Source organism: Lithobates pipiens, unplaced genomic scaffold (assembly GCF_037356315.1).
Source record: "Lithobates pipiens isolate NorthernLeopardFrog02 unplaced genomic scaffold, aLitPip1_a1.2 Scaffold_1, whole genome shotgun sequence".
In the NCBI taxonomy this organism is placed as follows: domain Eukaryota; kingdom Metazoa; phylum Chordata; class Amphibia; order Anura; family Ranidae; genus Lithobates; species Lithobates pipiens.
Genome location: NW_027507685.1, coordinates 126134613 through 126157509, shown reverse-complemented (window position 1 = coordinate 126157509; position 22897 = coordinate 126134613). Strand labels below are relative to the sequence as shown.

The window sequence follows — 22897 nt, the reverse complement described above, 5'->3', positions numbered from 1 at the left end:
TTATTCATGCCCTCTTTGCATACATTACTCTCATAATCCTATGTACGTAAGTGCACTGCTTGTTACCAGCCTCACAAAATTATTGTCTGTATTTGGCTAGTTCCAGATACCATACCTCTGGGTTCCGTACAACGCGCTGATGTCACCCACTAGCTCCACCCAACGTGCCTCGTCCAATGAGGAATTCATGTGTCCTGGTGATGAGGCATGTCGGGTAGGAGATTATGGATTATGTCAGCACGTTCTACGGAACTCAGATATGCGGTATCTGGAATTTGCCTAATAACGGCATGACTAGGATTGACATGTTGTCAGGATGTTGATGAGGATTCGTCAACCTTTGGTCCCCGAACTTATAATAAAGACACAAAACTGGTTGATGTGGGTTTAAACCGCTACAGCAGCCATTTTTTAAATAAATGAATAAATAACAGAAATAGAACAAATTTCAACAACGCAAATTTAACAATGCAAACAGGAGAGGGTCTTTGAGTGTCCTTAATGCCGCGTACACACGATCGGATGATCCGGTGGACCAGAGTCTGCAGGACAATCCGCCCGTGTGTGGTCTCCGGCTGACTTTTTCTTCCCAAAAGTCTGGCAGACTTAGAAAGAAGTTTTGACTCAAAATTGTCCGCCGGACTCGGCGTGTGCTAGTCTGCTGGACTTTTGAAATGAACGGACTTCCCCACACACGGAGTAAAGTCCATTAATTTTGAACGTGGCTCCAGGTGGACAGAACTAGCTAAGGAAGTAAATGTCGCCGCCTCCATTGGTGAGATTGACACCTCGCTAGCCCCGTCACCTGGTATAGATTTAAAGGGAAAGTCCTACGCCGAAAAAACGGCGTGGGGCCCCCCCCCCCAAAGTCCATAGCAGACCCTTATCCGAGCACGTAGCCCAGCCGGTCGGGAAAGGGGGTGGGGACGAGCCGTACCAGACCGCGTGCCCGCAACATGGGGGGGGATGCTTTGGGGAAGGGGGGGCCTGCAGCTATAACTTTTGTGAAAACCAATCAGTAAACGCTTATTGTGATTTTTTTTGTTTTTTTTTTTAACCAAGAATATGTAGAAGAATACATATTGGCCTAAACTGAGGGAAAAAAATGTTTTTAATATATTTTTTGGGGATATTTATTATAGCAAAAAGTAAAAAAATAATGATTTTTTTTTTTTAATTTACGATCTTTTTTTGTTTATAGCGCAAAAAATAAAACCCACAGAGGTGATAAAATACCACCAAAAGAAAGCTCTATTTGTGGGGAAAAAAAGAACATCAATTTTCTTTGGTAAACAACGTCACACGACCGCGCAATTGTCAGTTAAAGCGATGCAGTGCCGAATCGCAAAAAGTGCTCTGGTCTTTGGCCAGCCAAATCCTCCGGGGCTGAAGCAGTTAAGGTAAGTCTTGCATAATGTGCTGGTATGCATTTATCTTGCAGGGGAAAGATTTTTTTTTGTAGCGGTTTGCTATTGCTTTAATTCTTTTCATTAGTCTACTATTATAAAATTCTAAAGGATTATTTATGATTAGTTTCTGTAGGTCAATGTTACTGTATGTGTCAATTTAAATCTACTTTAGGCTGGGTTCACACTGCCCACCGAAGCGGCTCACAGCAGGGGTCCGGCGCGTCCCTGATCCAATTTCAGCCCAAACACGTCCTTTAATCAGTTGCCGACCAGCCGCCGCAGTACAAGAGTTGGCTCGGCTTTGTGAATCGACGTACTGGTATGTCGGTTCATGCACTGTTTTTTGTGGGCGCGCGCACCGTGGGAGCTCACCTGCGGGTCCGACAGATGTGGGAAAGAGGAAAAACGGGGATCTACCATTGTAAACAAGGCAGATCCCTCATTATGACAGGGGGTGAGAGAGATCAGCTGTTCCTAGTGATCAGGAACAGCGATCTCTCTCTACTCCCAGTGAGCACACCCTCCTGAGAGTTAGAAAGCAGCTCCCTAGGGAACACTTAACCCTTTGATCACCACGAGTGTTAACCCCTTCCTTGCCAGTGCCATTAATACACCGATCAGTGCATTTTTATAGCGCAAATCACTGTAATGGCGTCACTGGTCACCAAAAAGTGTCACTTAGGGTCAGATTTGTCTGCCAGCAGTGTCACAATCCTGCTAAATATCACACATCACCGACATTACCAGTTAAAACAATAAATAAAAAGTCCGTAAATCTATCCCATATTTTGTAGACGATATAACATTTGCACAAACCAATCAATATACGCTTTTTGCGATTTTTTTATTTTTTTTCTTAAATAAATAATATGTAGCAGAATACATATTGGCCTAAACTCATGAATAATTTTTTTTAAGATATATTTTTGGATATGTATTATAGCAGAATGTAAAAAAAATATTGTTTTTTTTGTTTTGTTTTTTTAAATTGACGGTATTTTTTTGTTTATAGCGCAAAAAATAAAAATAGCAGAGGTGATCAAATACCACCAAAAGAAAGCTCTATTTGTGGGAAAGAAAGGACATCAATTTTGTTTGGGCACAGTGTCACATGACCGTGCAATTGTCAGTTAAACTAACGCAGTGCCGTATCGCCAAAAATGGCCTGGTCAGGAAGTGGGTAAATCCGTGCGGGGCTAAAGTGGTTAAAAAGCGCAGCAAAAATGCCCCATTAACACAGACATTTTACATGGCAGTTTTGAAGCTTACCAGTGTGAAAGTGCCCTAATAGTAGAATGCAGATTTATATTCCTAAATACATGAATACATATAAAAAAAAATTATTAAAACAATATTAAAATACTATGTGCCCATTTAAGTCTACTTTGATAGTAGAATGTAGATAAATGTTCCTATATTCATGAAATCATATAAAAAAATTAAAGGATTTTTAAAAGGCTGGGTTCACATATGAGCACATAGCGGCTCACAGCAGGCATCCGGTGTGTCCTCATTCACCGTTTCAGATCCGATTTCAGCCTGAATCTTTGGCCGAATTCAGACCTAAAACGGACCAGACGACGCACAGCGTTCCCGTGCAAATCGCATCGGAGCTATGTGAACCGGCTACATAGAGAGCCGGTCACAATCTTCTACTATTGCGAATTGGATGCGGTGAACGCACCATTGTGAAACCAGCCTCAAGCTATATTAAACTGCGGATCGGTATGCTCCAATGTCCGCTGACATCCTGCTCCATAACCCTAATGGCAGATATGGTCACTGTCCCTCTTCTGTCTCTTTTGAGCCCAATATAGATATCAATGCCATGTAATTTATTGATATATCTAATTTTCTGTAGAGGTGTGGATATGATTACATACATAATCAATAAATAATGATAGTATGTCCTTTGCAAATGCCATAAGTCACATCGTCTTACCTGCGATTGTCCCACAAAGCCTCCTGGTACTAGGTGACGGCTGGAGGTGTACGCTCTCTCTATCACCCAATAAGTACACACAGAGCTCTCTGACACTCAGGAGATGCAGGAAGTTTAGTCACTCACCCTGCAGCTACTATATATGTGTATCCGAGCCTATCACACCTACACAGTCCCTCCCATTATACACAATCAAAAGGTCTGTGGCTGAGTAGTAAGTGACAATCAAGTCCCAGCTAGAAAAGCCTGTAACTCCTGATTAGAATGATTGCTTTACATTGATACCTGCAGGAAACACTAGCAATAATTGCATCAATCAATTTTTAACAAATGCCCCCACAAATGCCCCAAATGCATTGCAATGTGCCTATACCGGTTGTTTTAAAGTGGTTGTAAATCCCTTACAACCACTTTAACCTACAGGTAAGCCTAGATTAAGGCTTACCTGTAGGTGCAAGAAATATCTCCTAAACCTAAAAGGTTTAGGAGAGATTTTGCAAGAATAGCGGCTCCAGCCAGACACAGCGCCGGAGCCGCGATACCCGGAAGTCACTCCGGGTATCATGGTGGTGACGGAGGTGGTGACCGAGGATCGCTGCGGGGGCTTCGATCTCAGGCAAGTAATTCATAATGAGCTAGTATGCTATGCGTACTAGCTCATCGTGTCTTTGCCTTGCAGGGTGTCTTTTTCTTTTTTTTTCTTAAGAGGCTTTACTTCCTCTTTAAATTGTCCATACATTATTCTTTTTTTTTTTTCAGCGAGTGGGCTGATCAAAAAAAAAAAAAACTGCACAGGTTGCCCATCCACACATACAGGGAAATCCTCTGCGCTGCACTATGGGGACTCTGAATAAACTAATCAGTGCTGCAGGTGATTGGCTGCATGCTCTAATCGAACATACGTGTTTCAGCAGTTCTCTTCAGGAGTCGATCACTAGATCAGACGGGATAGGCGATAGATGGATCAAAATTCATGCAGTCCCTGCTGAACTGACTGACTTCATGGGAATCAAGCGATTTTCTTTCCTGAACCCATGGTTAAAGGAAAGACAATTGCATAATCAATGGCTTGTGTTAAGCCCCGTACATACGATATGAAAATCGGAAGTCAAATTTGGTAAATCTGACGATTTTCGGATCGTTAGTATGGTGCTTACGACAGCCAATTCTGATTTTTCATCCGACAAAAGCTGGATGTGCAGACTATAACCTTTTTCTCGGATGTGAACACCACGTCTGATTTTCGTTTTAGTACACTTTGCGTCCAAAACAAATAAATCGTAAAAGCAAAACTACGCATGCTCACAAAAGAGAGAATACATACAAAACTATACATTCATTCAATTCTTTCGTACGAAAATATTCATATGGTGAGTAACCCCTTCACTATCGACATGAGACTAGCATGCAACAAAAAACGGACGAACGTTAACGGACGAACGGGCTTTAATCTCATTGGGTTAAGGGGTTTTACAAAGACACTAACTTTGCCCTGAATGGATAAGGTGACAGAATGTTTTTAACCGAATGCGGACCTCCTACCGTACAAATACTGTGGCGTGGTGGCACCCTGGTGCCTATCACATACCTAGAATGTGATTCGCATGCTGGGTTAGGGGGCCCGCCTCCCCGGCTGTGCTGCGATTCGCTGCAGCACAAGCCAATCAGTGGGGCCGGCCATGATTGCTTGCCGATCGGCTCTGGTAAATTAACACAGGACTCTCTTCTGACAGCAGCAATGTGCCATTTATTTCTCCCTACTAAACGGGGAGTAAAAAACGGCCCGTTGTAAAAATAATACACAGCACACACACTAACACATGTTAGGCACATATTTAACCCCTTGATCGCAGGTTAGCTGTTTACCCCCTTCCCAGCCAGTGTCATTAGTATAGTGACAGTGCATATTTTTAACACTAATCACTGTGTTGGTGTCACTGGTTCCCACAAAGTGTCAGATGGTCTGCCCCAATATTGCATATGACATTGCTAGGATATTAAGCCGCTGCGCACTTATGTGCATCATGTCGATCGTTGTTGCGGTGTGTCAGTCTGACACGCTGCTACGCCGATCTTGATAAAGAGTCTCTTACAGAGATTCTTTACCATGGGATCAGCCGTGTCCAATCACGGCTGATCACGATGTAAACAGAAAGAGCCGTTGATTGGCTTTTCCTCACTCGTGTCTGTCAAACGTGAGTAGAGGAGAGATGATCGGCTGCTCCTCTGACGGGGGGGGGGGAGGTCTGTGCTGATTGATTATCAGCACAGTCCCCCCGAGCATGCCCACATTGGACCACCAGGGATGCCACCAGGACCCCCAGGGTTGCCACCACTAGTCACCACCAGGTATGTCACCACAGACCACCAGGGATGCCAATCAGTACCCACAATGGATGCCAATCAGTGCCCACAATGGGCATCACTGATTGGCAGGCATTATTGTTTGGCACTGATTGGCATCCATCAGTACCATCCATTAGTGTACATCAGTGCCACCTATCAGTGCCCATCTCTAATTTTGGAGGGATTTCCTCTCACTTCCTGTTTTAGCTATGGGAAAGGAAAATAAGTAAATTCACCTCAATGAGAAATAGATGGCAAAAAAGGCAGGGGTTTAAAATCTTTTCTCCATCCAAAATGAAGAAAAAAAATGTGCCTATAGTTCTGCTTTAATGTCCCCATGGAGGCTAACCTGCCTCTTACCTGACATTATAACTGCCAGGCAGGAGATTTCACAGCCTTCATAAAAAACTTAGGCAGACCATAAACGGGATGAAATTTAGCGGGTTCAGCACAAACAGATCAAATTAACATCTGTCTATGGACAGGATGGTTGTACTGAAGTCGATCCATCGACTGCTGACAGCCTGTCGTGTTTTTATTTTCGTGCGATCACTGCCGGCGGCTATAACTGCTATCAGTGATCATTGTGTTCTAATGGCCGAGAAACCTCCCACTGGGATAATTTAATAGGACAGCGGGAGGGATTCCTCCATCAATATTGAGTGTGTTGATGGGGGGCATCAAGCTATTTTCTTTTCTTTAACCTGTAAATGAAGGAAAGAAAATTTTAGAATGTATGGTTTTCTTTACAGCTTGACACCGACCTCTGCTCTGACAGCGAGAGAAAAACAGAAATATTAAAAACTTCAATAATCCCTGAGAGGTAAGGCGGCCCGATTATAACTATTTAGTGGAGAGTCGGATTTTTACAAATGTGAAACAGTGACTAATCCGAGACAAAAAAAGGAATTAAACTTCTCTGCCAGATCTCTCTGGATTATTGAGGTTTTTGTAAATCCATTGCTCAAATTCTTCCCGGTTTCACAATGTGTGCAAATAGCTAACGCAACAAGTGAGGTTTGAGCAATGCCCACGAACAGTAACACAATTAGAATTCCTAAGTAAGTTTAACCACATTGGGCTGAAAAAAGGAAAACAGTGTATTTTTTTTAGTTACCATTGTAACAATTACAGAAAGTAATTATTATTTTTTTTACATGCCTGCTGTTTCATATTTTAAGTATTCTATTTTGGGTACAAATGTAAATGCTCCCCCCTGTGGTCATGTATGGAAATGTGATTTGCATCCCTGCTTGTTGAGAATACCCCTAAAGTGGTTGTAAAGGCAGAAGGTTTTTTTTTTGTTTTTTTTATATTAAAGCATTCTATACATTAACCACTTCAGCCCCGGAAGATTTTACCCCCTTCCTGACCAGAGCACTTTTTCTGATTCAGGAACTGCGTCGCTTTAACTGATAATTGCGGTCGTGCGACGTGGCTCCCAAACAAAATTGGCATCCTTTTTTTTCCCACAAAGAACTTTCTTTTGGTATTTGATCTGCGGTTTTTATTTTTTGCGCTATAAACAAAAAAAAGAGCGACAATTTTGAAAAAAAACGAATTTTTTACATTTTGCTATAATAAATATCCCCCAAAAATATATTAAAAAAAACTATTTTTTCCTCAGTTTAGACCGATACGTATTCTTCATATTTTTGTTTAAAAAAAAATATCGCAGTAAGCGTTTATTGATTGGTTTGCGCAAAAGTTATAACGTTTACAAAATAGGGGATTTTTTTATGGCATTTTTATAAAAAAATTTTTTTTTACTAGTAATGGTGATCAGCATTTTTTCTATTTTTTTTTTTTTTATCGTGACTGCGACATTATGGTAGACACATCGGACATTTTTGGGACCATTGTCATTTATACAGCAATCAGTGCTATACAAATGCACCGATTCCTGTGTAAATGACACTGGCAGTGAAGGGGTTAACCACTAGGGGGCAGGGTAAGGGTTAAGTGTGTCCTGGGTTGTGTTTCTAATTGTGGGGGGCATGGCTATGTGTGACACGTCACTGATCTTTGCTCCCGATCACAGGGAGCAGAGATCAGGGAAAATGTCACTAGGCAGAACATGGAGATGATTGTTTACATTAGCATCTCCCCGTTCTTCCTCCCCGCGAGACGATCGCAGGTATCACCACAGAAAGCGAGTCGACAAGACATGGGACCCGCGACCCGACTCACGGAGCTCCCGGCCAGCGTGCGTGCCGCTGGTGGCGCACACACAATGGCACGGCGGCAAATTTAAAGGGACGTACAGGTAGGCCCATTTGCCCAGCTGTGCCATTCTGCCAACTTACATCAGCGTGTGCTGGTCGGGAACTGGTTAATATAAAAAAAACCTGTGAGGTCCATCCAGATCCAGGGATGTTGCGCGATTGGCTCCCACTGCTGTCATTCTAAGTCAATCAGCCAATGAGGAGAGAAAGGGGGCTGGGACAAGCCGCGGCTCCATGTGTGAATGGACACGGAGCAGTGGCTCGGCTCGGATGCCCCCATAGCAAGTTGTTTGCTGTCTGGGCACTTGTCAGGAGGGAAGGGCCAGAAGAGCCAAAGAGGGATCTGAGAAGAGGAGGATCTGGGCTGTACAGAGCAGGTTAAGTATGACATGTTTGTTATTTTTAAATAAAAAAAAAAAACAAAAAAAACGAGACTTTAAAAATCACTTTAACCACTTGCCGACCAGCGCACGACGATGTACGTCGCCAGAATGGCACGGGCAGGCAAATGGGCGTACATGTACGTCCCTTTAAATTTGCTGCCCTGCCATCGGGAGCGCGCCGGCGGCGGCGCGCTCCCGCGCTGGTCGGGACCCCCGTGAGTCCGGTCGCGGGACCCGCGGACTCGATCGCCGCGGGCATCCCCGCGATCGTCTCACGGAGCGGCCAAATGAAGAAATGCCGTTGTAAACAGCATTTCTTCATTCTGCCTAGCAACTAGTGACGCTGATCTCTGCTCCATGTGATTGGAGCAGAGATCAGTGTTCACTAAATGAAACCCCAACCCCCCCACAGTTAGTAACACACCCCTAGGAACACTTAACCTCTACACTGCCACCCACTGGTTAACCCCTTCACTGCCAGTGTCATTTACACAGGAATCACTGCATTTGTATAGCAGTGATTACTGTATAAATGACAATGGTCCCAAAAATGTGTCAGAAATGTCCGATGGGTCCCCCACAATGTCGCAGTCACAATAAAAATCGCTGATCGCCGCCATTACTAGTAAAAAAAAATAATAAAAAATTATTAATAAAAATGCTATAAAACTATCCCTATTTTGTAAACGCTATAACTTTTGCGCAAACCAATCAATAATCGCTTATTGCAATTTTTTTTACCAAAAAAATGTAGAAGAATACGTATCGGCCTAAACTGAGGGAAAAAAATGTTTTTTTATATATTTTTGGGGGATATTTATTATAACAAAAAGTAAAAAATAATGCGTTTTTTTCAAAATTGTCGCTCTATTTTTGTTTATAGCGCAAAAAATAAAAACCGCAGGGGTGATCAAATACCACCAAAAGAAAGCTCTATTTGTGGGAAAAAAAAGACGTAAATTTTGTTTGGGAGCCACGTCGCACGACCGCGCAATTGTCAGTTAAAGCGACGCAGTGCCGAATTGCAAAAAGTGGTCTGGTCTTTGACCAGCAAATTGGTCCGGTCTGAAAGTGGTTAAGTCTAGTACACATTATTAGAAAATTAGAACGATTGTCCAATTTCTCCTGAATGTTTGTACTAGGCTGAAAACAAGAATGCCATAAACGCGGTACTAAATCGCACCATTTTTTATTTTTTTTAAACATTGCAAGGTAAAGACATAATTTAATCACACACATAGGTTGGACTTGATGGACTTGTGTCTTTTTTCATCCTCACCTACTATGTAACTATGTGATGCATACTAGCTCATTATGCCTTTACCTTGCAGCGTTTAAAAAAAAAAATTGTTGCGATTTAGTACAGCGATCTCCACTGCTGTGCTATTGCGTTCTGACAAGGGGACGACCCCCGTGCCAGAACATTACGGTCAGCGCTCTCAGCCAGTAGCTTTGACAGAAGAAGGCCGAAGCCATTTGTCCCATGTGTACTAGGCTTTAGGTATGTAGCAGTAACCCGTCACCCTGCCCAGCCAGGCACACACTTTTCACTCGCTCAGAGACATGAAAGTAGTCCTTGTGCTTGTTTTTTATGTTGTATTGAGGAGGATTAAACTTGGATGGGGACAGGGAATTTATGAAATGCCCAGGTAATTAAATATCAATGTAGGGACCAACTATGTACAACTCAGTATATACAAACTCCTCTTCTCCTGCACTTCCTTACTTGCAGCGTATCACACCTCACTCCTCCTGCACATAACTTCCTTGTACTCTCTGGCCTAGCTACCACTGTAGGCCTGACACTGGCTCAGTCAGGCCTAAAGAAGATGCCCTTTACAGGCAGGGACAATGGCCTCCTATGGTGTAGCAAAATAGAAAGTTCCAGTGCTAACTGTCCCTGTGGCTACAGCTCCCAGACCCACCTCTTCAGGCACTGCCAGCTCTCCTGGCCGCAGCTGCTCCTTTCCACTGCCTGTGCCACCACAATCCTCCAGACTTGCTTTGCACCTATCCCAGACTGCTGCATCTCAGTCCTCTCGATGAGGTGTATACTCACCAGCCCTCTTGGCTGCCTCTGTGGAACTCCTGCAGACTTGCCCGGCAGTGTTCTCCGACTGTCCTCTCTTGCTCCCCCTGTGCCTCCTGGTCAGGGCACCTCTGTGGGTTGTAAGAGGGTCCTCTCCACACCCGAGCCCAGGCCCAAGGTCCAGCAGCCTAACACTCCATCTTCCACCTGGTACAACTCCTCCCCAGCTGGGCTGACTCTGGGAATTTAAGAAGGTCTGCCCCCTGCCAATCCAGATTGGGGATTGGTCGGGGCTCCTCAGAATACTCCAGGTGGCTCCACCTCCCCTCTCCATCCCTCTTTACAGAAATTACCAGAGGATTCTGGAAAGACGTAGGAGGCCCTGATGACACCACCTGTGAGTCACCCAACACTGCTCTAAACCACTCCCAACCCAGATCACCAAAACACACCCAGGCTTGGCTGCCAGCCAAGCCTGGAAATTTACCTATCCTAAAAAAAAACAAAAAAAAACTGTACTATTCTTCCAGCACACTAGAGGGTGCTACAGGTTCCTTCACATCTGCAAACTATTTTTAGAATTGGTAGCTGCATTTGTTTTATTTTTTTTCACATTAAAAGCGTTTATTGAGTTAAAGGAAAAGCAAACGGTAATACAACTGCGAACAAGCATAAGTAAATACAGATAGTATTGTACAGCATTATACCCCAATTCAGCATACAATTCGTACCATAAAATGATGTTACCCACTATACCTGGGGTGGTAAGGCTAACTATAATTCAAACATTGTAATCAAATCACATGACTAAAGCCAAACTATACTGAACCTACTTGCATACTGTGTCAATATTCTGACCTTATCCACAGTCGAGGTCTAATATTGCGCTCAAAATAAAAATAAAAAAAGAAAGAAAACAAGAACAAATAATGAAAATAAGGGAATAAGGAAAGAGTGAAAGTAGAATGACCAATTTAACCTCTAGCATTACATTTGTCTCCTAGAAGCTGAGCATATTTTGTAGAGTAACGGAACACTATCCAAGGTGTCCAAGTAGCATGAAATTTTTCCACTGATTCAGTGGCTTGAGCCACTGTTTCTTCCATAGTATATGTCTCAGATACGCTGAGCAACCACCCACTGTTGGGGCTCTGGGGGACCTCCAATGCAGTGGGACCAGGGACTTTGCTGCATTGAGTAGGTGTTTAAGCAAAGAATGTTTGTATCTCTTCAGGGGGACGTCAGTAATGTGGAGGAGACAGCAAGCCGCATCCAACGTGGTTGAGGTGTCCGTGATTTGAGTTATCAAATTCCTCACTTCTTCCCAAAAGGGCGTCAGTTTAGAACAGCCCCACCATATATGTGTAAGCGTACCCACCTCACCTTGGCATCTCCAACACATTTCTGGGACCTGAGGAAACCATTTGTGCAGTTTATCAGGAGTGTGATACCAGTGTGTCAACAATTTATAGCACGTTTCTTGTGTTCTCGTGCTAATAGAGCACTTATGAGCCAGTGCACAAGCCCTTCCCCATTGGGAATCCGTAATGTTCCTCTGTAGTCCCTGTGCCCACTTGTTCCTGAACCTATCCACCTCTTGTCCATTCACCTGTTGCAGCCACTTATAGGCCAACAAGGTCGCCTTGTGTAATCTTTCGCCTGACGCACATACCTCCTCCAAGTCTGTGAGCTGTCTAATGAAGTGTCGTTTGTGTTTTGAGGAGGTGACAAAGCTCCTGATCTGGAAATAATTCCATAAGGGAAACGCTGGATCCCCCCAGTCTCTTCTAAGGGTCTCTAAATCTTTCATTTTGCCCCCAGAAAGACAGTCTTTTACCAGTCTTGGGGCATTAGAATCTGTGTCGTGAAGCAGGACGTTCCCTATACCTGGTTTAAAGTCGGGATTACTGTAGAGCGGTGTTAGAGGGCTGAGGGGGGTAGACACCGCAAACCGTTTCGAGTTTGCGTGTAGTATTGATAGCGTGGTCTCTGTCAGGGGGTTCAAACTAGTCGTGCTCTTGAGGCTGTTCAAAGAGAGCCAAGGGGAAAAGCGCAATCTGTTGTCTGTTAGCATATCTTCCAGTCTTACCCAATCTTTGTCCGCCATATGACAATGCCAGTCAATTATCCTAGTAATATGTGCTGCTACCTGATATTTCTTAAAGTCGGGCAGTCCCACCCCCCCGTCAACTTTTGGTTTCGACAAGAAGGCATACTTGATCCTCGCTCTCCCATTGTGCCATAAGAAGCGTAGGGCCAAGGATTTAAGTTTAAGAAAAAAGCTTCTGGGGATGGAAATTGGTAATGCTCTAAATAAATAGGTCAGTCTGGGCAACACCGACATTTTCAGGATCGCCGCACGACCGAACCACGAGAACAACCCCGTATTCCATGATCCTAGGTCACTTTCTATCGTTTTCAGCATTGGAATGAAATTGTGTTCAAAGACTCTTTTGGAGTCTGGGGAAATCCAAACTCCAAGGTACTTAAGTGCCACAGCCTCCCACCGGAAGGGGCAATTATGCTTGGTTCTATTCAGTTCGTCCTGGGATAGAGCAATATTCAAGGCCTCCGACTTGAAATAATTAATTTTTAGATTAGACAAGTATCCAAATTTAGTAAAGGCTTTCAATAAATTGGGAATCGTCGTGTGTGGGTCTGTCAAGAAAAATAGCAAATCGTCGGCATAGGCCGCAACTTTGAACTTCCTGCCCTGCACCCCGAATCCCCCTATCGAGACATCCTTATTAATCAATCTGATGAACGGTTCCAGGGATAAAATAAACAGAAGGGGTGACAAAGGGCAACCCTGTCTGGTTCCATTTGCAATACTCACAGGAGCAGACAAGGAACCGTTCACCCTCACTCTAGCAGTGGGATTTTGGTATATAGCTGAGATCCAGGTCAACATCCGTGTCTTCAACCCTATCTGTTTGCATGTGGCAGTCATGTAATCCCACGCCACTCGATCGAAGGCCTTCTCCGCGTCCGTGGACAGGAGAAGGCCTCCGATCTTCCCCCTATGAGCCACCTGCGAAAGCAAAAGCGCTTTAATAATGTTGTCTTTAGCCTCTCTTCCTGGCATAAAGCCAACCTGTTCTGGACCAATCAGCTCGGCCAAAAAGGGGTTCAATCTATTAGCTAATATCTTGGTTAATATTTTGAGGTCTAGATTTAAGAGAGAGATTGGCCTATAATTCGCACATGATGATGGATCCTTATTAGGCTTGGGTATCACCGCTATGTGGGCCGATAAAAACTCGGGAGGAACCTTCCGGGGCGAGGACAAAGAGTTCAAAGCCTTTCTCAGAGGGCCGGAGAGAATCTCCGAAAAAGTTTTATAGTAGATGGCTGAGTAGCCATCAGGTCCTGGGGATTTTCCCGTCTTCAAGTCTGTTATTGCCCTTTTAATTTCAGTGTCAGAAATTTGTACGTCCAGGGAATCTAAGTCTTGTTCTAGAGAGGGGAGACCGCTCTCTCGCAGAAATTCTCCAATAATTTGGGATCTATTGCCCTGTAGGTCTCTGGGTCTATTTTGGGGGGGAAGATTATATAACTCAGTATAATACTTGTGGAAATGTGCTGCAATGTCCTCATTCTTCACATCCAGGGAGCCAGTCGCACTACGTATGCCAGTTATGGTATGGCTAGAATTATGTTCCTTCAGGGCTCTGGCTAACAGCCTACCTGCCTTGTTACCCCCTTCATAGTACATTTTTTTCTTAAAAAAGAGCATACGTCTAGCTTTCATATGTAACAGATCCAGATATTGCTTCCTAGAGTTCAATAAGTCTGTGGCCGTTCTCTCGCACAATGTGCGTTTGTGGAGTGTATCTAGTTTGCCTATTTTAACTAGAAGATCTTTCATCTCTGTCTCTCTTTCACGTTTACGTCTCGCCCCTAGTTTGATTAGTACCCCCCTTATGGTACATTTATGCGCTTCCCATAACACCAATGGGTCTGTGTCCGGTAGGTCATTGTTTACGAAAAACTCCTTAAGAGCTGTCTCAATCAAGGGTAGAGTCACCGGATCCATCAGGAGGGAGGGGTTCAGTTTCCAAGAGTTGTATGTCTGGGTCTGTCTATCAGGATCCAGGGAGATTGCAATAGGGGCATGATCTGAAATAACCTGTGTACCAATTTTGGCCACACTAACCACCGGCAGGTCACGTTGCGTCACAAATAAATAATCAATGCGGGAGTATTTATTATGTGGGATCGAATAGTACGTGTAATCCCTTCCTTCCGGATTAAGCATACGCCATACATCTACTAATTGCAGAGTCTGTAACAGACGTTTGATTCGCTTCAAAATTAGGAAAGTGACACATGACCTCCCCGTGGAAGTGTCCGCCAGAGGATCTAGTGGGATATTAAAATCCCCTCCTAAAATGACACCCCCCTCTGCAAAGCCTTGTAGTTCTGATATCATACGTCTACAAAATTGAAGATGGTTTGTATTGGGGAAATAAACATTAGCTAGAGTGAGGGGCCTACCCCTGTAGGAGCCCTTCAGGAAGATGTATCGACCCTCCGGATCCGACAACGTCCCCGAGACCACGAAAGGGGCGTCCTTCCCTAATAGGATCGACACGCCCTTCGTCTTTGAGAGAGCATTCGTTGCATGAAAGGATCTCGTAAAGAATTTATTTGTCATTCTGTAAGTCTGGCGAGAGACAAAGTGCGTCTCCTGTAAGAAGACACAGTGTGGCCTACTCTTTTGCAGCTCCCTGAGAACTGCGGTTCTTTTTTCTGGGATGTTAAGTCCCTTCACGTTATGTGATATTATCGTGGGCATATGGCCCAATGTCGCGTAAGCCATTTGTATTTTATGTGTTCCGCACTCCCCCCAAGTTGTACAGGCAAATGCAACCTAAAATGGCTTGGATCACACAGCTATTATGAAGACGTTAGTCAAACAACTATCAATGAGGCAATAAAACTTCTGGGAGTTATATACCTATGTACAGTCTCTCAGAGGAAAATAGGCGATTCAGGTAAAGAGCGGAAAGGGAGAGAGGGGAAAAAAGGAAGAAGCAGTAGAGGAAAGGAAAAGGTAGGGAGGAGACTAAGAAGGGGAGGAAAAAGAGAGGAAAAGAAAAGAGAGAAAAGAAGAGGGGGAGACGTAAGGTAGACTGAGAAGTAGGAGAGGAAAGATAAATGGAAACAGCCAGAAAGAAGAGACTGTCCCTAGATAGTAAACAACGTATGTTAAAACCTCTGTTAGCTGAGCCCAACTAACAGGGTGGTAAATTAGCCTCTCTAGGGATCGGAGAAATATCCGGTCCAGAGAGGCTCGGTAGGAGCGAGGGTCAGACCAGATAGCGTAATGTGCTATCCAGAGGACTGACTTATATTTGCGACTGTCAAGTCAGTTAAATCAGAAAAAATAATTACATAAACTTGCGCTGAGATAGGGGAGAGAATCAGCCAAATAACTATCAGATAATGTAATAATAGAAAATTGTCATCAGAACCGGGCCTCTCACGAGAAGAGGCCCAACATTGCAAGCTTTCCAGCCTACAACATCAGTTCCCTGAGCCAATGGTTACGCCATGTAAATTGTTAAAGGGAAATTAACCTTTTGAGTGAACACCTGGGCTTCTAATACAGTCTAAGGCCTCCTGGTGCCACCGAAGGAAACAAGAGTCTATCAACACTGATTGCTCCTGATAATGTGGCCTTGGTGCAAAAGCAAAAGTTTGCTTGGCATACAGCCCCTGTGCTCTTCCCAGTCCGTGACACAAAAACAAAGAATAAAAATGAAAAAACAAAAGAGAAGGCCAAATCCATGCTAAGGGTGTCAGCTACCTTGACCCGCAGATCCTCAACTAGACTTCCTGCTGATCGAGGCATCTGATATAGCTTCCTGGACCTGGGATCAGTTGTAAATATGGACTCCGCTGCGATGGTCATTGTCATAGAGACTGAAGCAGTCTGGAGATAAAGCACAGGGTTTACTCTCGAGGCACAAAAAGAGAAAAATAAAAACAAAAAAAAATATATAAAAACAAGAACCAGAACCAGAAGAAAATAACCATTAACTGGAAATCTGCATAGTCCCAAGGAGGCTCTGTCACCTCAAAAGAGCTTGGCAAACATGTCTAGATTGTGTTAACTTTGTCGTGAAGTGAAGTAGTGCCTCAAGAACAGTTATGAGACAGGTGACCTAGAAGAAAATTAGCCCGGGACCTCCTCTCTGGGCCTAGATGATGTTGGTCTGGCGCTAGGAGTCCCCACACAGGGCTGACCACCTTTGTTGTTCCTTGACCGCTTCGTTAGGCGTTTCTCCGGTGTAGAAAGAGGTGAGCTGGGAGGTGACCTGTTGCCCAGTGGCAGTTGAAATTCTTGATACCAGTCCGGAAGGGACACCAAGTCAATATGTAGGGTTTCGCAGAATTCCGGAAGATCTTGGGGAGAGCGGAGTGAGATCTGTTTACCACCATGCATGACAACTAACGCGAAGGGGAAGCGCCAGGAGTATCTGATCTCCTTTTCTCTGAGAACATCCAGCAGGGGACGTAGAGCTCTCCTGTTACGTAGAGTGATTTGGGACAGGTCTTGAAAGAGCATAATGGAGGCACCGTTAAAGATTATACGATCATTTCTCCTGGCTCTTCTCATAATGTCCTCTTTGAGGGGAAAACTCTGGAGACAACATATAATGTCCCTAGGAGGTGCTGAATCCGGCCCTTTCATCCTGAGTGCTCTGTGAGCGCGAACAAACTCTATTGCAGTATCTTCCTGCCGGTCTAAAAGGCTATTAAAAAGTCTCTGTAGGGCTGGGACAATCTGCTCCGTTTCTACCGATTCGGGTATCCCCCGTACCCTAATGTTGTTCCTCCTCCCCCTGTTGTCCAAATCTTCTAAATGGCGGTTCATTTCAATGAAATGGGATGAGTGTGCCTCCGCCACTGACTCCAAGGCCCGCAGCTCCCTGTCTCTACGCTTCCCTGCAGTCTCTACTGTGGAGATTTTTTCTGTGAGGACAAGCAGGTTGGATTTTAGGTCCGTTATGGCGGCCGAGAATGTGGACTTGATGTCTGCCGCAAAGCCAGACATATGTTCATATGTAAGGGGTTTGGCGGTGTTCGAGAGGCCCCTACCTGCATCCTCTGCTGCGGATTGGAAGTCCTCACTGAAATCCTCTTCTTCGCCATGCTCCGGCGCCATCTTGTCCGGCCTGCTCTGTCTCTGCACGGACTGGGAACGAAACATTTCGTTGATGTTCCGCGCGGTACCGCTGGAATGAGTCCTCCGGGCACTGGAGTGAGGTGTGAGCTGGGTTTTCCGACCCATGACAGGCTGCTATCAGTGGACAATTCGGGCTCTTGCTGACTCTCTCCCCGGAGCTCAACTAGTGCGCCGCCATCCTCGCCGCTGGCCAAGCCACGCCCGCATTTGTTTTATTTTTACGCTTTTGTTTTTATTTATCACCTAGTGATCGGACCAGTACGTTTGTTGTTTTTCAACAGAACAAGCTGTCTTGCGGTTGTAGCAGTTAGAGAACTAAGATAGACTGCTATGCTGACCAACTGGCTTCAATATATTCTTAGCCAGGCCGCACATGGGTCGAACTTCGAAAGAATTTCCTTTTGAAAATCTTATCTAAGAATTTTCGCTCGAATTTCGCACCATTAGTGGGCTGTAGCAACCACCGATTTCCGTGCAGCCAAGAAACCTGTATAATCAGAAATGTTGGAAATTTTTTGAAAAATAAACAATTTTCTAATCAATGAGGGGGGAATCGTGTGAGAAATGTAATCGAAAAGAAATGCGCATAAGTGCAAGAAAAGAAAATAAGATTCCCTGCCACGAAAATTATTTTCTGTAGCAATACGAGGTGAACTTGAAAGCTTGGCTGGTCAAATTTCGAAATCAATGGTGGCACCATTGGATCACAAAATGCACAAATTCCCTGGCCTTCAAAAGAAAATTCTTTCGAAAATTCAACCATGTATGCCACGTACACACGACCAGACTTTTTGACAGCAAAGGTCTGCCGGAACAAATCTGTTGGACAATTTGATCGTGTGTGGGCTTCATTGGACCTTTGCTGTCCAAAAATCAGACGGACTTTAGAAATGGAACATGTTTAAAATCTTTCCACCAGAACTCCACGGGACCCAGTTCCTATCGGGAAACTCGTTCATCTGTATGCTGGTCCCATGGACCAAATACGATGCAAGGGCAGCTACAGCATCTGCTGGTGAGAATGTTTCCAGCGCGATCCTCTCGCACTGGTTCTCAGCTATAGAGTACTGTAGGCAACAATGTCCCTTAGGTCTGGTATGGATTTTAAGGGGAGCCCCCTACACTGCAAACATGGCGTGGGGGTCCCCCCAAGGTCCATACCAGACCCTTATCTGAGCACGCAAGCCCGGCCGGTCAGGAAAGGGGGTAGGGATGAGCAAGCCCCCCAGGGGGCCAAAAATCATCTAGGCTAATAGATATTCCTTAGATCCGGTAAGATTATTATTATTATTCAGGATGTATGTAGCGCCAACAGTTTACACAGCGCTTTACAATAAAAAGGAGACAATACAGTTATATTACAATAAAATACAAGAGGATTAAGAAGACACTGCTCACAAGAGCTTACAATCTAATAGGGTGTGGCAAGTGGTACAAAAGGTTGTAACTGGGGGGGGGGGGGGATGAGCTGATGGAAGTGGTAGAAGATTAGCTGGTGACGTGACAGGCTTTCCCGAAGAGATGAGTTTTCAGGGATCGCCTGAAGGTAGCAAGAGTAGGGGATAGCCGGACCAGTAGAGGTAGCGAGTTCCAGAGGATGGGAGAGGCTCTGGAGACGAGCATGGGAGGAGGAGATGAGAGAGCTTGAGAGTAGGATGTCTTGAGAAGAGCAGAGAGGACGATTTGGGTGATATTTAGAGACAAGATTGGTGATGTAGCTCGGGACAGAGTTGCGAATGGCTTTGTATGTTGTGGTTAGTATTTTGAATTGAATTCACTGGGTGATTGGGAGCCAGTGTAGGGATTGGAGGAGAGGGTTGGCAGACACTGAGCGGTTGGTAAGGTGGATAAGTCTGGCAGCAGAATTCATGATAGACTGAAGAGGGGATAGCCTATGGAGAGGCAGGCCAATGAGAAGGGAGTTGCAATAGTCAAGGCTAGAAATAACGAGGGAGTGAATGAGGAGCTTTGTGGTTTCATTTGTTAAAAAGGGACAAATTTTAGAGATGTTACGGAGGTGAATTCTACAAACTTTTGACAATGATTGGATTTGGGGCTGAAATGACAAGTCAGAGTCTAGGATTACACCGAGTAATCAAGCCGTTTTAACGTTTGAGATATTAGGTGGTGGTATATATGGATGAGATTAGATCTAACATAATTAGAGACTTATTAAATGATTAATGAAGGGGGCTGACCCCCTCTTCTCAAATTTGCTGTCCAAAAAAATCACCCCGGCTAATTGATATTCATTAGATCCAGTAAGATCAAGTGATTTTAATGTTTGATTATCCATAATTACAGGGATATTATGGATATTTGGTAGTGATGCACAGATATCCATACTAGTGTCTATATCTGAGCCGATAATGAGCATTTTCACATGTACCAGTGAGGAGTGCCATTGAGCATACCGAGGTATGCTGAAACTATGTGGGACATTAATCGACAGGTGTGTCCAAACCCAGTGAAGCCTGAAGCACAGTGCCAGAAGCCAGAGGGAAACTTCGGAGGGCTCTGGTGAAGGAGTCAACCGGGTGCCGTGTCAGTGGCTCAAAACCAATGACAAGAAGAGACAACAGCGAAAGTTCAAACCCTCGCAGAAGGCCCCCCGTTGTTACCTCCAAGCAACCCAGTTTCCAGTTTCCTTTGACACATGCTGCCTGGTGTCGGAGAGTCAATGCATACCAGAAGGTACAGAAGAAGAATTTGTCACTGAGGCTAGGTATTGACTAACAGACACTGAACCGAAGGACCATTCCCAAACAATATACCACCCCAAGGTTAGAAGATGCCTTGCAGAGCCTGTCAGGAGCGAAGTGGTTCAGCATGCTGGATTTGAAGAGTGGGTATTACCAAATCCCCATGCACCCTGAGGATCGGGAGAAGACCATTTTCATTACCCCGGAGGGGATCTTTGGATTTGACCGTATGCATCAAGGCCTGTCTGGTGCCCCAGCCACCTTCCAAAGGCTAATGGAGAAGACCGTGGGTAAAATGAAACTGATCGAGGTGTTGGTGTACTTAGACGACATGATTGTTTTCGGCAAGTCACTCTAAGAGCACGAAGAGTTTCTGCAGAAGGTCCTGAAGAGACTCCATGATGAGCGGGTTGAAGCTGTCTCTGGAAAAGTGCCAGTTTTATCAACCCTCAGTCAACTACCTTAGCCACATGTCTGCTGACAAAATGGCCACCAACCTCCAGAAGCTGGAAGCTGTCACCTCCTGGCCGAGACCTACAAACGTGACTGAGCTTAGGCCATTTCTGAGATTCTGCTCTTATTACAGAAGATTTGTCAAGTGATTCTCTAAGACGCTGACCCTGATCTGGCGAAGCCTGTCAGACCAGCTGGAGGGCCCAGAAAACCCAGAGAGTCCATTCAGGAACAATGGACTCCAAAGCGTGAAGAGGTTTTAGGCAGCTGAAGTGAAGCCTAACAACCGCTCCATTTATGGCCTATGCAGATCCAACCAAGCCATACGAGCTACACTTTGACGCAGGTCGAGATGGGTTGGGTGGGGTGCTATATCAAGAGCATGACAGCCCTCTACGGCCTGTTGCCTACATGAGTCGGAACTTGGCCCCCGCCGAGAACGATCCCATGCACAAGCTTGAGTTCCTGGCCTTGAAGTGGGCGTTGGTGGATAAGCTGAGGGATTACCTGTATGGAGCAGAGTTTGTGATCAAGACCGTTCAACAACCCTCTCACCGACATCCCCCACGACCAGCAAGTTGGACATCACGGGTCACAGATGGTTGGCTGCTCTATCATGGTTTATTTTCAGCCTGAAGTATCGACTGGGGTTGGGAAACAAGACGCGGATGCTTTGTCAAGAAGGCCCCATTGTTCCAGAGACCCTCCAGAAGAATAGGCCCAACTGACACCTGAAGGGGTACAAGCCTTATGTCAAGGAGCAGAATATCAACCTGGAGTAGGATCCAGGACCGAAGAGGTTGGAGTGTCCCCAGATGTTATTGCAATGTCACCCAAGTCGGGGATGAAGGTCTGCCCAAGCTGTCAAAGAAAGACCTGCAGAGGGACCAGTTGGAGGACCCTCCCTGTAGCTTAGCATTGAAGACCTTGGAGAGCCAAGCCCTGACTTGCTCCTCACTGACTCCCCGAAGGAAATCCATCTGCTGCCCCAAGAGTGGGATCGGTTTCAACTGCACAGAGGGTCCCCAGAGGGTCTATCGAAAGGGCCCCCTCTGACAATTCTGAAGGAAAATGGCAGCTATTCCTACCTGAAAAACATAGGGAGACAGTATTAACTGCCCTACACTACAATCATGGCCACCTAGGGCCCAAGAGGACTTTTCACCTGGTGAGGGACCGGTTCTACTGGCCCTGCATGCAGGCTGAAGTTGACGATTATTGCCACTCCTGCATCAGATGTATCTAAAGGAAGACTTTGCCTCACCGAACTGCCCCAATGGGCCATCTTCAGAGTCAGGGACCCATGGAGCTGGTGTGCATTGACATTCTGTCCTTGGAGCCTGATCTGAGCTGTCAGGAAAATATCCTGGTAGCGACTGGCCATTTCCCCCGGTTTGCCCAGGCGTTTTCCACAAGGGACCAACAAACATCCACAGTGGTCAAGATCTTCGCTAAGATATTCTTTGTGCACTATGGTCTGTCCCAATGCATCCACTCTGATCAAGAGAGAGATTTCAAGATTAGTCTCATCAAGAGACTTTTAGACCTGTTGGGCATCAGGAAGTCTAAAACCACCCCATATCATACTCAAGGAGATCCTCAACCAGAGAGATTCAACCAAACCCTCCTGGATATGCTCAGAACTCTAAGTTCAGAACAAAAGCAGCACTGGAGCAATTATGTAGTGGTTATTGTGCATGCTTATAACAGCACCACCAATGATGCCATAGGTTACTCTCCCTATAGTTTGATGTTCGGACCGTAGGCTCGGCTGCCAGTAGACTTGGCCTTCAGCACATCCCTCGACCATACCTCAGCAACTTCCCACAGAGGGTATGTGGATTGCCTGCAGAGACGTCTGAAAATCGCCTATGATAAGGCTCAAGCTGCCTCATATGCCCGAGGACAGAGAAACAAAATAAACTTTGACCTCAGGGTACGAGTGCAGGACCTACAGCCGGATGACAAGGTACTGCTGAGAAACCTGGGTGTCTCTGGAAAGTACAAGTTGGCTGACCACTGGAAGTCGCAGCCCTATGTAGTTTGCAAGCATCTGCCAGGAAACCAAGTATGTCAAATCCGGCCAGAGGGAAATACAGGCCCGCTGAAGACTTGGCACCGCAATCATCTGTTACCCCACCTTTTTAATGAAGCGCCCATCAAATGCAGTCTCACCAGCGCCCATCAAATGCAGCCTCACCAGCGCCCATCAA

At 45.2% G+C, this 22897-nt stretch overlaps 1 protein-coding gene across 3 annotated transcripts in view; it reads right to left on the bottom strand.

Annotated features, from left to right (window-relative positions):
* Positions 1 to 22897, bottom strand: part of LOC143974610 (uncharacterized) — a 211451-nt gene that overhangs the window by 139199 nt on the left and 49355 nt on the right. For 2 of the 3 annotated variants that reach the window (XM_077476178.1, XM_077476213.1), the window contains exon 1: positions 3352 to 3488. The exons of the other annotated variant lie outside the window; for it this stretch is intronic. The gene's annotated coding sequence lies outside the window, so the exon portion shown is untranslated. Of the gene's footprint in view, positions 1 to 3351; positions 3489 to 22897 lie in introns of those variants that run through there. 3 annotated transcript variants of the gene reach the window in all.